At 34.5% G+C, this 17,499-nt stretch overlaps 1 long non-coding RNA gene across 1 annotated transcript; it reads right to left on the minus strand.

Annotated features, from left to right (window-relative positions):
- Positions 1-13,243: 13,243 nt before the first annotated feature.
- On the minus strand, positions 13,244-15,374 carry LOC140685516 (uncharacterized). The gene is made up of 2 exons (XR_012058766.1): positions 15,283-15,374; positions 13,244-13,446 (listed from the first exon to the last, which is right to left on the minus strand). It is a non-coding gene; the product is annotated as an uncharacterized lncRNA (long non-coding RNA).
- Positions 15,375-17,499: the final 2,125 nt, after the last annotated feature.

The raw sequence follows: 17,499 nt of genomic DNA on the forward strand, positions 1-17,499 counted from the left end.
CAACAATCTTTTAACAAGTTGCTGTTTCTTTTCCAGTCTGTTTCCAAAAGAAATGGCGTGACATCCAATCTCAATGTAAGCGCTGAGTATACACAGAGAAGCAGGTAAATGCAATGTCATTCTTGATTAAATTATCACCTTTTCAGTGCAAAGGCTGGTTGTTTTTCTCCCTGCCATAGAAACTGCAAAGTGATTCTTATTCCTAATCACAGAATCCGAGGTTAGCCTTTGACCAAACTGACACTCACTTTAAATTGTTCTATTTTTTCTCTCAAAACTGTAGTTATTTTTTTGTTTTTTGTTTTTGTTTTTGTTTTTTGCTTTCTTGATTATTCACATCCATGATTGAATCAGCTATTTTTGCACTTGGGCATTTCTAGTTCTTCACAATCTAGTCTACATTTTTCACAAAACGGTATTCCCTGCTCAAACTATCGGAACCAACTAAGAAATAAACAACTGATGCAAACTTAGTGTTTTTCTTTGTCTTTTAAGCATCAGTAATTTGTGATGCCTCTGAGAGTTATGGAATTCATTAGTGTTTAAATGAATACAGATTTTTAGGTTTGACAGTTAACTTGTAATCTTATTAAACCTTATGTTTCCAACTATTACTGTTGTTATTATAATTATCTGAATCCAGGAAAAGCTGCAAATTTAACTCTGAGCACGGGATTTTCTTTTTTCTTTTCTCTTTTTTTCATCTAGAAATGTAAAACTAAAGTCATGTGTTCCTTCCAAAGCTCTACTTCTGCATTAAAAAGAAAAAAGATAAGAGACTGCTTGTAATTTAAATTCTGCAGCATGAGAATTCATTTTTTCTTTAGTTTGTGGAGGGATCACTAGGTTATTTAAAATTGAGGCAGAAAGGGGGAGGGAAGGTTGTTATAGATTTTGTTTTCTCAGTGTAAAGGAAATTGCTGGTTTTGGCCAAAAGGGGGCAGGCATTTCTCTGATAAGAAAGCGATCTGCTTGGATCCAGGAGTATAAATGGTTAAAACAGGAGACAGCTGTTGCTGCTGTAGGACTCTACTTGCACAGAGGAAGCTCCTGGGTACCTCTAATAAGAAAGACATTCCAGAATTTGCTGACAGGAACAGAGTGAGCCTTTGTTACTTCTGGACTTTTCTGTCACTCATCTCTCGATAATATCAAGCACTGTGACAGGGACAAGGTGTATGTGACTGCTGTTCAGACAATGCGGACTTGCAAGCCCTTAATTGAATTTCTCTGAGATAGGGAGATTTTTAAACAGGAAACAATTCAACAAGTAAAAATAACCTGCTAATTGTTATAGAAAATTTCTCCCTTTTTTAATAATAGATCTTAGATATAGACACGTCTTGGGTTTTTTCCTCATGCTTAGCCTTCCCAACAATATCCATTGCAGCTTCTTTATGATACGTTTATGTGCACTAGAGTAGAAATACTTTTTCCCCCTAATTTCTAGAACTTTATTTATGGGACATTTTCATCTCTTTGTTAAATGTTATTGCAACATTTCAAAAACCACCTAATACAATATTGAAAGTACTGTTTTATTGTTGTCTTCCTAATTGATGTATGTGTATCTATAATCACAATTAATCACTTATACTTGCAAATGTAATTTATAACAATGTTGAAATTCTCTACTGCCAGTCAGGATGTACAGTCAACAAGCATTGTTTTCAAAGCACACTGAATACCGTAACTTCTTTTGCCTGGAAGCACAGAGGCATATAACTTCCTCTGCATTGTCAATCTACCTTCACATTTTTTTCTGAAAATTAAAACTTTACATATATAGCTTTATTTCCCTCCCTCTGTTTATTCATATACTTAATTTTAGATTTGTGTTACCAAATACAAAAATACAGACAGATAAAAATCACAATGTCTTTGTATTTGGTAAGGGTAGATGGAGGCAGGAGTTTCCTTGTGTTTGAAGATTCTTTCATCACAAAAAGAATGACTTCTGCTTTGTGTGAAAACTTATGTAAAGGCATCATGTGTGAATTTAAGATCTGTGATGGACTTCTGCTTTGTGTGAAAACTTATGTAAAGGCATCATGTGTGAATTTAAGATCTGTGATGGTGAATGACACATGATACACTCATGTACAGGATAAAACACTATTAAAATTTAGGGTAGTACAAATTGTAAAACTACAGCAAATGAACTAGGATTTGATTCTTTTGGATTCTTTTCAAGTATTTTATATTTTGAAAACAATTACTGAAAAGAGACAAATCCACAAGCTTAGAAAAGAGAAATTTCTACAGCTACTCGCAAAACATGGTGACAATAAATTAACATACAGAAACAGTTAAATTTTACCTTGTTTTTCCCCTCTGTGTTTAGAACAATGTTGGCGGCCATTTATCAATCAATATATCAATCTATAAATTTTATGTAACTGTAAAGAAAATAACTAGTTAAATTTAATACTAGATATATTAAACTTATTCTTTTTGCAGCCTCAGAAAATGATATTTCCTTTTTGTAGCTCTACTGTGTATATTCTCATGTGTCAATCATGTTGCAAGATGTTTGTTATCTAAGTGTATCTGTCAGTAAGTCCTATTCAAAATCCATTCGAGTTATTCTGGGCAAATCATTGGAGTGAATTATTTTGAAGCTATCAAAAGTAATTACTAGGCTTAAAAATGTAGGTGCAAATTTGGAGGATATAAAGTAAATTTTGGAACTAGATTGTCAAGTCTCAAACCATTTAAAGGTAGAAAAAATGTAAAGTCATTTTAATATTTTTCTTTAACTGAAACAAATCTGATGATGTTTCCTCTTGTATTCTTAAGAAGAAATTTATTTCAATAAGAGTGTCTGAGAAAACTATTTGCTAAATGACTTTCTTTCCAATATTTAATGAAAAGATATATCCTGACCTTTTTTCAGAAAGTTAGAAGTCTTTCGAGAAATCATCCAGTCCTTTGCTTAATATTCCAGAGTGATTTTTATTGCTTTTGAAATTCTAAAGATGATATACTAAATTAGAACTGCGCTGTGCTTTTATTGCCACATTTTAAATGAACCTCACTTTCTACATTATTTTTTGAAGGACGGATAGAAAAATATTGGTGGATGTTAGACACCTTTGTAAGCAACCCAAACCCCTACTGAGCATTTGATTTAAATGTTTAAAAAAGAAAAGAAAACGTTTAACCCATAGCCTCTAACACTGTTTTCTTTTAAGTGTGTAAAATCTATTAAAATTACATTTACGAGAGATTAAATTTTCTTCATTATTTTTAGTATATATATGAAGATATCTATAAAGACAGACAATTATAAGTTTATAAAAGCTGTAGAATTTTAAAACTCTAGATTTTCCATTTTTTTCAAAGTCAACCTGTAAGAGACAAGTTTATGTAAATGCTCTGCTCTCTGTGAGATTGGTGCTATTTTCATTGCATTTCATTGATGAAGAAATTGCAACTCAAAAGATGTTAGATAGTCTGCCCCAAGAGTGACTTTCCTGATGCTATTTCTAGTTGCTTTCATGAATTAATAAGAATTCTATTTACTTTCATACATGTTTCCATCACTTATTTTCTCAATACCTCTGTTCAACAGAGGTAGAAAAATTATGGTGGAAAATGTTGTCACTCACCAATGCCATGACTTTAGTCACATTATTTACCTCTCTGTGAATTTCTTTTCTCACTTCTGCAATGTGTGTTCTAATAACACTTCTCCCAATATCTTATCATTTAAAAAATCAATGTAGCTCAAGTTGCTTTGTAATCTGCAGTGTAAAGCATTTATTATAAGGTAACCACTTATTCAGTCACATATACAACTTTTATTCAGCATGTACTGTATGTCCAACACTGGATTAGGACCTATATTAATATGGTCCTGCATTCAAAGTCTTTCAGAGCCCTTGAAACGATATCAACCAATGCCAATCTATGTTAAGTTATGAGGCCCAGAAGCCATGTATATTAGCTTGCTATTGCTGAGCAACACATTACCACAGACTTAGCAGGTAAACAACACCCATTTATCAGTCTGTCATTTCTGTAGGTCAGAAATCAGGGCGTGGCTCAGTTGGGTCCTCTCCTCAGAGCCTGACAAGGCAGAAGGGGCCGTGTCAGGGAGGCTGTTTTCTCATCTGAAAGCTTGAATAGGGAAGAATCTACTTCCCGGTTCTTCCAGGTTGCTGGCAAATCTGGTTTTTGTGGTTTATTTCTGAGGTCCCTGTTTACTTGCTGATTGTCGGCTGAGGGTCACTCTCTGTAACGAGAAGCTATCTCAGTACTTAATCATGCCGCTCACTCACAGCATGGCCACTTATCTCTTCAGAGCCACCAAGAGAATCCCTGAGATCAGGAAAAGTCTAAGCCTAATTTTAAAGGGCTATCTCATTAGGACAGTTCTACCCAGGCAAAATCCCTTTATCTTTGCCACATAATATCACATAATCGTGGCAGCGAGAGCCATCATAGTCACAACTCCCACTCACAATCAAGAAGAGGGAGCTACACAGAGCACAAACACAGTGGGCAGAAACCTTAAGACTACCTTAGAATTCTGCCTACCGTTCACTACATGTGAAGAAATCTAATGTGAGCAGTAGAGGATGGTGACAAATGCGCCTAATTCGCAGAAGGTTGGGAAGGTAGTCTAGACTTAGAAGGTGGAACGAAGAAGTAACCAGTGAGTGATTTGCTCCTGGTGGAAGTGGACTCTAAGCTGCTATCCCTGAAATGTACTAATTTGACTGTGAAGTTAACCAGTCTTGACAACCAGACTCTGAGAGGCATTCTGAATTATCAAATTATGTTTAATGTCTTCTGTATTGGTCTTAGTCCCTGATATCACAAGACAAGACAAATTGCAATCCAGAGATCTGATTAATCAATGTATCAGAGTGGCTATTAAGACATTACAAATGAAATAGGATCACAATATTTTTAGATATTGAGCCAGAGACACAGATACATAGACAATGGCACAAAGCTGTCTGCATTCACGACCCAGTCCTTGAAAGTTCATATAACAAACATCAAATACAGGACATCAGCTATTCTTAGTCACTGTATATTTGATTCTTCCGTCACAGTAGCTTCCCTCCTGGCTTCTACAGCTCAGATTGGGAAGTGACTGTCTACAGTCATCATACATAAAAAATAGTCCCCACTTTGATGGATCCTTATTACTTATTAAATGTTTAATAGGCTGCAAGGCTCACTCTCAGCTCTGTTTCATTTCCCTTGGTGACTATAGTATTACTTGTTAAGGGACGAAGACCTGCAGTTCTTGGAGAGTTTTATAACTAGTAGCCGGAGAAGCTTCAAGACACTTCTTGTTATCTTGTATTTGGCTTACACTGAATGGAATTTGCAAGCATAATAACCTCAATGGAGAAAGCTGCTAAAGGCAAATGGAAAATAGAAGTGAGAAAAATCTTTGTCTGTATACAGAAAACTAAAAAAATTAAAGAAATCTTTTTTTCTGTGATCTGCACAATCTTCAGTGTATGAAGAATAGAAAAAGGTCACCGGGCTCAACAAGCAGCCCCCTGCTGGTTTTCTCATCGCTGGTTTCCTGTTCACTCTCTATACACCTGTCTCTTTCCTTTGTCTAATACATATTGACTTTCTTATTTCACAGACTCTCTGATATTTTGCAGCAAGGGTGGTAACCCAGAAGATTTTCTTTCACTGCAAAACAAAGGGTCATGCCTCTGAAGATGTTTCATATATCCTGGTTTTTAAATGTTGTTTAGAAGAGGAAGAAATTCTGAAGCTAAAAGCAATACGTTTTTATATGAGATTTTTCTTTCTTTAAAAACCCAAACACAAGTATACATAGTTTGGACATATACTGCGTGTGTGTGTGTGTGTATATATATATATATATATACATATATATATATATATATACACACACACACACATATACCAGCTTATAGTTCTCTGGATAATTAATATTCACCCCATCTGAAACATGCATGTGCTTGTGCACACACATGCACACGCTCATACACACATACACAAAACCCTACGCTTGGTTGGAATAAAAGACTAGATTAGCAGGGTCCATTTTTTTTTTCTGGGACTAGACCCCACAAACTCAGTGAAACTGGATTCGCTACTTATGAACCAGGAAAGAAAAAAGTTGTTTCAACCCTTTCCACGCAGCCAAGAAATGTCTCGTGGGTTAGTGTTCTTGTGCTCACTTTTCTGGGAAACACGTTTTCCGATTCATTGTGACTAACATCAGTGCTGCCTACTATTCCCCGTTTTCCTTATCTTGTCAAATACACATTGAAACCTCGGTAATATTTTTCCCTTTTTAATTGAAGACCCTGAAAAAGATATATAGGACACAGGGAATATTTTTCTTCAGATATTTCTAATCCAGGAACTTTCTACTTGAGGAGAACTTTCCCTTTTCTCCTGAACCTTCACTTTCCACTGTGGAACTGTAAGTCTGAGCATCAGGGGATTCTTTGATTTCCTCTATTTCTCCTCATCCAACCCCCTTTCTCTTTCAACCTCTTCTAAAGCTCAAATCTTTACAAGATTCTTGGGTTGACCCAACGTAGAAGTGGACATTCACAACTATTTAGTCCATTCCATCCAATTTTATGCTACTAAAAACATGTTGGCTGTTGATGCCAGTTACCACTGGGAACACCATGGTATTCTTTTTCTCTCTAGATCTCCCCTCTGAGTGTGTGCATGTGTGTGCGTGTGTGTGTGTGTGTGTGTGTGTGTGTGTGTATTTGTGTTTAACCTTAGGATTGCCTTAGAGTTGCTAGATTTAGCAAACAAACCAACAAACAGGGCCTCCAGTTCAATTTTGATTTCAGATAAATGACAAATAATTGTTTAGATTACTGCCACCCTTCTAGACCAGCCTTCCCAGTTATGCGCCAGAGAGTAAGGGTTGACGAGAGGGCAGTGGTACCACATCAGCTGAGTCTTTTCATTTGTATTTCTTCAGGGAACGAAAGTTTTTCTAGATACGTCCCTCTGCTGGCAGGATTTCACGAAGGTTCACCAGCCTCAGCTGTTTTTCTTGGCCATTTGTAGCTCTCAGGAAGCTGAAAACTGAGGACTGAATTTCATTGTCTTAGACCTTTCATTGGAAAACTGCAAGGGATCATGGACCTGAGAAATGGTATTAAGAAAGCCAATTATACCCTGTAACACCTACTAAATTATGTTTAAGGACAAAAAATAGATATTTTTAATCACAAAAATATCTCATAAAATCCACCTTTCACAGACTCTTCTGTAGAAATAAGTACTTGAAGGTATACACACACATCATAAAAAAAAGTTAAAAAATAAACAAAAGCCGCAATCATGGAATTAAAGAGTAAACTGAACCCAGGAGTAGATTTTTTTAAATGCTGAATGTTAAAGGAATAGCAGGGAATAAAAAGAATATAAAAAATACTTCCAAAAAGATATTGCACTGCAATTCAAGGAAAGTTAAAATTTTATGATGACTTTTTTTTCTCTATAAATAATATGAAAAAGTAATCTAAAACTGTAACAAAAATAAAAAGCTATTCAAGAAAATCTTAATACTTCTATGCTGGAAAAAGTATAGTATGATTTCTAAGCAATCAAGAGACACAAATGTACTGATATAAATTTTTATGCTTCTTCTTTGTGGGATCAATCATAGCACTTGATCCTGAAGAAGAAAGTAGTTACTTAAGCATTATATTGCGGTTTTGTACATTACTTTTTAGTTTGTTCCATCAACATATAGAGAAAGGTAGTAAACTGAATTATAATTTCAGAATGTAAATATTATAAACATGAAAATGTAAAAGAAAAATACAATGAACAAAAATCAAAAGGGGACAGTAGGAGAGATGGGTCATTTATAGGGTTTCAATAAATACTGTACAATAAATAGATCAAAAATTAGTTTTATGCATATATACTCAGGTAAAAGACTAAAACTAATAAACACAAACAAAAATTGGGAGGCTAATCCAAATTATAAAAGATACAACAAATTCTCTAATATTTTCCTTACTTATGCTTGGAAATCAATAAACATTGCCTAAATACAATCAAGTAAAAATATGAAGTTTAAGCATTATATTTTGATATTTTGATATATTCTTGAGAACCACAGAATGATCTAAAAGCATAAATAAAGTTGATAACCTCAAAGAGACCCTAGATGTTTTGTCACTGAGAATGGGCTCCTTTTCAAACAGGGTTTAGGCATCCTACTTCATTAAAGTTATGATGGTTTTAACCAAAAGTAGCATTTAGTTTTTAAAATCTTAAGGAAAAAAATCTGCAAATTGAACTATAATTCAGTTCATTACTATAATTTAGAATTGTCTTTTTCTACTTTTTGAAAAAGGTTTGTCAGACTTACAAGCCATTATACATAAATTATATATATATATATATATATCTCATATATATATCATATATATATATAATATCACCTTGGTGAATAAGTGAATAGGAAATAAAAGTGAAATAAGTTTGTTAAGGTATTTTAAAGTCCTTGATATGAAGACTCTGAATCACTATTTATCTCAGGTTTTTTTGTTTGTTTGTTTGGGAGAGGTAATTACATTTGTTTTATATTTAGAGGAGGTACAGGGAATTGAACCCAGGACCTTGTGTATGCTAAGCATGTGCTCTACCACTGAGCTATACTCTCCCCTCTACCTCAGTTCTATTAACCTCCCCATTTTTTCTCCCAAAATATATTGTGCTTTGGACCATCAAGACAATTGCTGATAATTTTTTCAGACTGCTCTGAATTGTCTCCATAATTTCCTTCTAGGATATGGCCACCAATTCTACAAGACTTGTTGCTGCTGCTTTAATTATTTTACTAGAATGTGTCTGTGGAAGGTTTTCAAAATATAAACAGAACTCTTATTCCTCTCTCAGAAGGGTCTTAAATAGTTTGAGATGAAATGTCGACATCTGAGTGGTATTATCATGCCACAAGTAAACATGATGTTTGTACATGCAGGGACAGTGATGAGTTTGTTGTGAGTGCCGCCTGCCTGGCAGAAATTATAGGATGCCATCAATCGTAAGATGCATCTTGATTTCAGGGACGTTAAAATATGAAAATAAATGTAGCTGATAATGGATGAAATGTAATACTTTACCCACTGTAGGCTTTTCCTGTTACTGACTGAAGGGCCATCAAGTACTGACTTTTCAGTTGAATAGGATATGTTAGTTTCTATGCCTCATTTCAATACATGTCACCTACCTAAATTTTTCAATGAATGTTTTAAAAATGTCTACTCTGACTCTCAGAGTACATATAGTGAGTATATACACTGGAAATTTAAGTTTCCCCGTTGCCTGTTATGTTATCATCATCAGGGATAGAATATGATTAGAGAAATGTAAGAAGCAGTCATTGATTTAACTGTCTTTGCAAAGTTGGACTGTACATATTCTATGTCCTTGGATGGAGGCCAGGCACAGGTATTGTGTTTGGCCAGGATAACCACTTGCTCAGTAGCCAAATGGAACTGGAGGCTAACATATTGGAGAGCATGGCCCTAGGTTATACATACCAGTACACTTCTAGACAGTGGATGCCAATGTCTTTGAAGATGCCTCTATCTCCAGTCTAGATCTACTTGCCGTGGACAAACATGTGTGTCTAAGGTGTTATGATTTGAGGCTAACTGGCTCCTCAAACAGCAGTGGTCACCCAAATGCTGATGTGTATATGAAGATTGAGGCAAGATGTCAAGGCTAAGAAATAGCACGGACTCAGATTGTGAAAAACAGACAAGGAAGAACTCAAGAAGGTCTATTCACCACTAGGACGGCAGTTGGGGCCAGAGCCAGAGAGATTAGGTCATTTATGTGTGTGGTCTACCTGGCATCTTAGCCTCTATTTTCCGGCTTGATTTCCTAATGTATTTATTTATTTATCTTAATTGAACTATAGTCTATTTACAATGCTGTGTTAATTTCTCATGTACAGCATAGTGATTCATTTATACATATATGCACATATATTCCTTTTAATATTCTTTTTCTTTTTCTTTTTTATTGAAGTATAGTCAGTTACAACGTGTCAATTTCTGTTGTACAGCACAATGTCTCAGTCATGCATATATATACATATTCATTTTCATATTCTTTTTCATTAAAAGTTATTGCAGGATATTGAACATAGTTTCCCGTGCAATACAAAAGAAATTTGTTTTTTTAATCTATTTTTATATATAGTGGTTAACATTTGCAAATCTCAAACTACCAAATTTATGCTTTCTCACCCCTTATCCCCTGGTAACCATAAAATTGTTTTTCTATTTTTCTTTTTCTATTTCTTGTTGACATCTTCCCTCAGTCTCTCTGTCTCTCCAGGTCTTTTCTTCTGTGTCTCTTTCTCTGTGTGTCTCTGCTTTCCCCTTGCAGATATCACATTTTTACATCAGTCTTGGTTAATCTCTTTCACTCTTGCATTCTTCCCCTTTCCTTTCCTCTCTTTGCTCTCCCACTGTGTGTTTTTTTCCTGCACCTTCCATCGTGGGACATAAAACCCATTCACTGTGGATCCATCATGGGCAGTGATGCTTTTTCCCTTTGACATTAGCACATCCGCATGCTCAAGCACGAACCACACACTCCATTACTACTTCCCGGCCCCATACTTATGCAGAACATCAGCTACTTGCCATGGGTTTGCTGTGTTTAATGCTTGCTTATAATTTATACTCCACATAATTTCTCAAATTTTATCTGACTCGTTTTCATCAGGATGCCGTCAACATTCTGCACTGTGCTCCTCAAGCTGTGCTGCGCTTTGGTTGCTACTCACAAATCTTTATTATTGCTGTATGCTTGGAATGAAAGATTAAAGAGTTATTAGTTTCTGCCTGTCTGAACAGTCTGCTTTTGTTCTGTCAACACGTACACAGAGGTTTGTAAAGTTAACATTATTTTTAAGCATTTAAAAGTTAGAATAAGTCTGTTGATAAAGTTATTTAGCCAGTTAATGAAGCCATCATTTATAGAAGTGGATATAAATTAAAAAACATCTTTTGTTAGAAACTGTTAATAAAAATCCCAACTTAAAAAAAACACACTAATAAGTCTAGGGCCCTGATTTAGTTTTATATTTGGCAGTATTAAATAATATGGGTTTTAAGAAAATAAAAATCTGTAGACAAGCATTTAAAGGAAACAAATTATAAAAAGACTGATAAGGGCTTTGTTTTCAAAAACATTCTAGAGAAAAACAAACACAATTCTATGTGCTAAATTTTTAAGTTCTTATTATACATCTAGTATTGTTCTAAACACATGCATGCACAGTCATTAAATGCAGTAGCCTTATACTACTCATAAGTTATATGTCTTAATAGAATGAAAACAATAAGGGATTATGACATAGGAATTTTTTATTAGTTTAATAGGATTGATTACTAAGAATGTTAGTATCTAGTTTATCTATAGTCACAGACTACTTAGGTTTTAGCCAGGCACAAGTTTCCTAGAATTTCCCAGCATCCTCAAACCCAGGTGCAGCATGTGACTAATTTCTACCAAATATGATGTCAGTGTAATTTCTTTCTTTCTTCTTATTTTATTTTTTATCTTTAAGGTTGTTTAAAAAAAAAGTTTGATTCAGTCATGCATGGCCCTTCCTCTTTCTCCTTTCCCAGTATATAGACTGCTTACAATGGTGCTGAGTCCTGGGATTTCAAAATTGTAGAATAGATAAACAAGATTACACTGTATAGCACAGGGAAATGTACACAAAATGTTATGATAGATCACAGAGAAAAAAATGTGGCAATGTGTATATGTCCATGAATGACTGAAAAATTGTGCTGAACACTGGAATTTGACACAACACTGTAAAATGATTATAAATCAATAAAAAATGTTTAAAAAAAACCAAGCAAACAAACAAAAAACAATGGTGCTGAGTCATCTCAAACTATGAAATCAGGTCATCCAGAGAGGGATTTAAATGAACAAATAGAAAGCACCTCAAATATAAAAAAAATCATATTTCAGAGTCTCCATATCAACCTGGATCTACATTAAAAAGGAATAAACTTTTCTTGTCTTTAAACCACTGTTAACCTGGGTCTTTGTCAAAGCAGCCCAACCAATCTCTCAACCTATATAAGTGGGTTGAGTTTACCTTGGGGCCCTTCTCATGAATTATCACTAATTTCTTTCCTGCCCATCTGTCATCTTTATTTAAGTGTTGGCTAAAATGTCTGCTCAAGAAAAGGGAGCAGAGCAGGTAGTAGTATATTTTCACTATGATTCTGTTCAATAACTTTATATCCAGCACCCCTTACCAGCTTACAAACCTCATTGTGCAGATTTTATACATACACACACACACCCAGGCATGCACACATATACACTGTTTTATCACCATAAGACTTCAGAGATAGAGAAATAATTCTATATCAAAAAATAGGTGTCTCTAATACAAGATACATAGATAACACTATTTTCAGGAGTTTAGTAACCTAGTGATAACTTCTTGTTGGAAAATATGACCTAATTTGATTTATTCCAGTTGACTGAGACAATGACTAAAGAAAGTCTTCATTTATAGAAATCTCTAAATGGAATAATCTTGTAGGTTCCCTTAGAATTGAAGGAGATGGGATTTTTTACGCCTCTAAGCGATATTAGAAATGCCAGTTAAGTTGCCGTTCCAACTCATAGATATTTCTCACTATTCCCTGAAAAATTATGGGAGTGGGAAAAGAATTCCATCATACTTTGCTATAACTGTTTTCAATTGTTACCTTAGACAAACTATGTACATAGAGTCAAACTGTATTCAGTTTGAAATAACTTGACGCTGCATATATTAAGCTAAATGGAAGGCAATGTGCATATACTGAAACTGATTTAGTCTACGATACTCATCTGTGGGAGAGAGAAACACAATTCAGTGCAGGCTGATGCATCCTCCATCTTCTGCGCACAGACTCCCATAGGAGGTCATCTACCATCATTTTATACCTATTTGGTATGCCTGAATACATCAGGCGGTAATCCAGTAAAACCTGCGATCGTGGCTGACAGGGTAACCCGCCCCTCCCCGTGTAGCTAGCCTGCAGAGCTTTAGTTTTTGTTTATTTCCCTCATCCACTTTGTGAGCATGAAATCACTGTAATTGTTTTTGAAAACACTTTCATGTTTTCTCTTTATCAGTCAGCCTAGGAGGCCTTTCCATACTGTGCAGTGTTTCCATCTCATGAAAGAATATCATTTTAGAATGTGGAGATGATCTTTATTTATTTATTTATCTGGTTTGGTTAATCCTCTTGTCACAACCCCTTGATAGGCTTGCTTTTCTTGTAACTCTTTCTTCTTTCAGATGATACTGTTTGCTTCTCCAGATGAATACACCATTGTTTTCTTCATGTGTTTTTCCAAAAAATGTAAGGCTAGATTGACTAGAGCCTTATATACTAGTAGGGGTAGTGTCTGCAAAGACAAATTTGAGCACTGAATATATTTAAATATATTTCTTTATCTATTACTCCCACCCCACTGAGTTATAATGGATTATCTCTATTGTTATACTGCTGTACTATACTGTTATACTATTTTTTATAGTAACTATTGTCATTAAAAAAAGATAAATATCAATGTTTGAGAGTGCCTTTAAAAATCCCCATTTACTTAAAATACAAAAATATATATGAAGACTGACAAAAAAAATCAAAGAGTTTGTCTAAATGTATACACTAGAAGTTCTATATCCAAATGATAATTCGTCAAAATAATAATTTTGGAAGACTGTCACTCTAATAATATTATCAATGTTTAAAGTTTCTACGGAATGTTTCTTATGAATCTTCTGAGCTATTTTATACATTTTACAAAATGACTGCTTTTATTATTATTTACAACAAAAAAGGATTTTATTCCAATTTCATTGCTTTCTATATTCTCATTCAATTTGAAAGAGTTTTGACTCTTTTCAAGATGATAAATCGTTACATGATAAAGTTTTGCCAACAATAAGAATGTTCATGTCTAATTTCACCTCATTATTTTTCCCTATGACTAATTTTTCTTCTCGATATTCCAGTTTCTTTCTACTTAGTCCTGGGCTTGAAACATGGATAATATCATAAATTTTTTTCTCTCCGTTTTCCTTAGATCAATTTCAAAATCCTCAGATTCTACAGGATCCAACCCATTCCCTTATCTCTGTAAGATAACCTAAGAGCCAACAGCAAATCTCTTTGGGACTTTATTACCTTTTGCCTTGTAAATGATTTCCTTCCACAAACTCTAATCTCAGCCTCCTTACAATTCTTAATTCTTTCACACTGTATCTTGAAGGCTGGGGAATGTGCACCTTGCCTACTGCATGTCTACAGGTTGGCCTTGACCCTTAATGTGGTAAGGCAACTTTCAGGTTAGTCTGTGGTCATAACAGGAAATAACTAGTTCTTCCTGATCAGTGTGACCAGATAACCACAGTTCTCTTAAAGTGCTGTACATACAGGTGCCAGTGCAAGTGGGTGTAGCTGTACAACTTCCTGTGCATGGATATATTTACTCGGCAAAGATACCTCTTCACTTTTTTTCCTTAAACATAGGTTGGTACAATGCAACAGTATGACCTAGTTCCAGGCTAGGATGTGAAACTTAGCTAGAACAAATGTCAGGTAAAAAAAATTCCTGAACATGGTTGCTCATTTCCTCTGGGGCAATATCAGGCACTTGTTGCATTTAGCTAATGAAATTCCCTAATTGAAGTGGAGGATTCATTCCACGATGAAAAGAACGACTGTGGCCCTCTAACTCTCTTAATAGACCTTTGGAAAACTTGTTCTAAACAGTCGTCTAACAGGTTGTTCTGATGAAATCATTTTAAGATTCATGATACTGACATCTGAAGTGCTAAAAATTCCATTCCTACAGCTCAAGACATGATTAAACTTGACAATAATTGAACAAATTATTTATAAATGCTACTACAATTTCCCTCAGTATTTTCCAAGTCTCTTTTTTGTCTTTTTTTTTTCTGAGGATGGGGTATGTGATACAAATTCTGTTTTATCCAGAACCTACACTTGCTAAAGGGAAACTCGTGTTATTTCAACTTTCCTTTCCCCTCCCAAGGTACCTTATATCTCACAAAGCAAATCTGTGAAAGACAACACGTTCAAAGTCATGGCTGTTTGTAAAGTTTATGAACTTGTTCACTTTGTTCACTTATTTTGAAGTCAATGGCATGGGGTGTGAGCAATACTTGTTGCCCAGGATCCCATATTTGGTCCCATTAGTTGAGGAGCATTTACTTACTTGTCTTCTTAGAATCCTTTTTCCAGCCTTCAAGCATCTTCTCTTATTGTTCACAGTGCACTTAAATTAAACATGTAATATTTGGTCATAATTTCCCTAGAAATAAAAATAATTTGAGCACAGTTTGAGAAGTCTTTAGCTAATATTTCTCTGAAAAGTTCTCTTCAGTCACTGGAAATCTGTCCCAAAAAGGGAGAGTCAAAAAGAGTTCAATAATCAGAATTGAAGAACATTATGAAATACTTTTTTTAAAACCTTGTCCTTTTTTTCGTAATTATCAGCCTTTGTTTTTCCATTTTTAACATTCACTTGACTTGGAAATAAAGGAAAAAAATAATGCAGAAAATTGTTCATGGCCATTGCTACTCCTTAGCTTATTGTTTACCTTACATGGAATATATGTATCATTTATGTTGGCTGGCATTTTGGGGGAGGTGCTGTGCATGAAGAGCTGTCCTTGGCCCTTGAGATGGAACAATTCATTTAATCCTTAAGGCAGCTCAGTGACTAAACTCTATTACTGTCCCTGTTTTACAGATGATAAAATTGAGACATTGAGAGATTGAGAAACTTGTGATGTTCTTATTGCTTTGCACTTAGTGTTCAAAAATATGATTTCATTAATGAATACATAAATGGATAACTGAAAACTGTGTTCTCTAGAGTTAAAGAACAATCTTTAAATAATATGAGTTTCTGATCTGAATTTCTTATATCATCTTACTAGAAATTTGGGAAATTTTATATCAGAATTTTAGAAATTCTGGATTTTCCTTTCTCTGGCTGGGTTTGGTTTCCCATCCTCTTGAGTCTTCCAAATATTAATAATCTTCTTTTACCTTTGTGTTGCTTTGCTCAAGGTGATTCTGTTTTGAAATAAGTATGCCCTTTTGTTCAGGACCAATATTTTTAGACTCCACTTCAGTTCTTATCCAGATTACCTTAACTGTAAGATTTTTAACAAGTATTTTGCTGAGTGTCTTTTGTGTCCTTCACCACAGGATTTATTAGTTGTTACAAGGCATCTCTTATTATTTGTGTGATTTTGTGCCTTCAGCCTTTCTTTACTTGAATCATCTGTATTTCCTGACTTCCAGCCTCACTACCCTCATCCTACTTTTCTGAACACTGCTTGGTTGTTATAATATAGCTAATTATCAGATAAATGCAAATCAAAATTACAATGAGGTATTATTTCACACTAGTCAGAATAGCCATCGTTAAAAAGTCCACAAGTGATAAATACTGGAGAGGGTGTGGAGAAGAGAACCCTCCTACACTGCTGGTAGGAATCTAGTTTGGTGCAGCCACTATGGAAAATAAATGAAGATTCCTCAAAAAACTAAAAATAGACATATCATATGAACCAGCAATCTCACTCCTTGGCATATATCCAGAGGAAACTCTAATTTGAAAAGATACATGCACCCCAGTGTTCACAGAAGCACTATTTACTATAGCCAAGACATGGAAGCAACCTAAATGTCCACTGACAAATGACTGAACAAAGAAGTTATGGTATATTTTTACAGTGGATTACTGGTCTGCCATAAAAAAGAATAAAATAATGTCATTTGCACCAACATGGATGGAACTGGAGATTGTCATTCTAAGTGAAGTAAACCAGAAAGAGAAAGAAAAATACCATATGATATCACTCATATGTGGAATCTAAAAAAAAAAAAAAGAGGACACTAATGGACTCATTTACAAAACAGAAGACTTGCAGGCATAGTAAACAATCTTATGGTTATCGGGGAAAAGGATTGCGAAGGGCTAAATTTGATAGTTTGATATTTGCAAATGTTAGTAATTACATATAAAAATAGATAAAAAACAAATTTCTTCTGTATAGCAAAGGGAACTACATTCAATATCTTGTAATAACCTTTAATGAAAAAGAATATGAAATCTAGTCTATATATGCATGACTGGGGCATTGTGCTGTACACCAGAAATTGAGACATTGTTAACTGACTATACTTCAATAAAAAAAATTATTTTAGAAAATAACTGAGGGCATTTTGGAAGGAATATACTGCAAATTTTTGGTCAGCAATCCATACAGCCACATTTTATGAATAATATCACTAAAAAAGAAGATCAGAATTAAATAGTTTGGAGTTTGATACTGTAATATTGACTGTGTTATAAAATTTTTATTAAATCACTCATTTGTTCAAATCACAGTCACTGACAATGTGCTAAATGCCAAAT

This window comes from Vicugna pacos, chromosome 14 (assembly GCF_048564905.1).
Source record: "Vicugna pacos chromosome 14, VicPac4, whole genome shotgun sequence".
NCBI lineage: Eukaryota > Metazoa > Chordata > Mammalia > Artiodactyla > Camelidae > Vicugna > Vicugna pacos.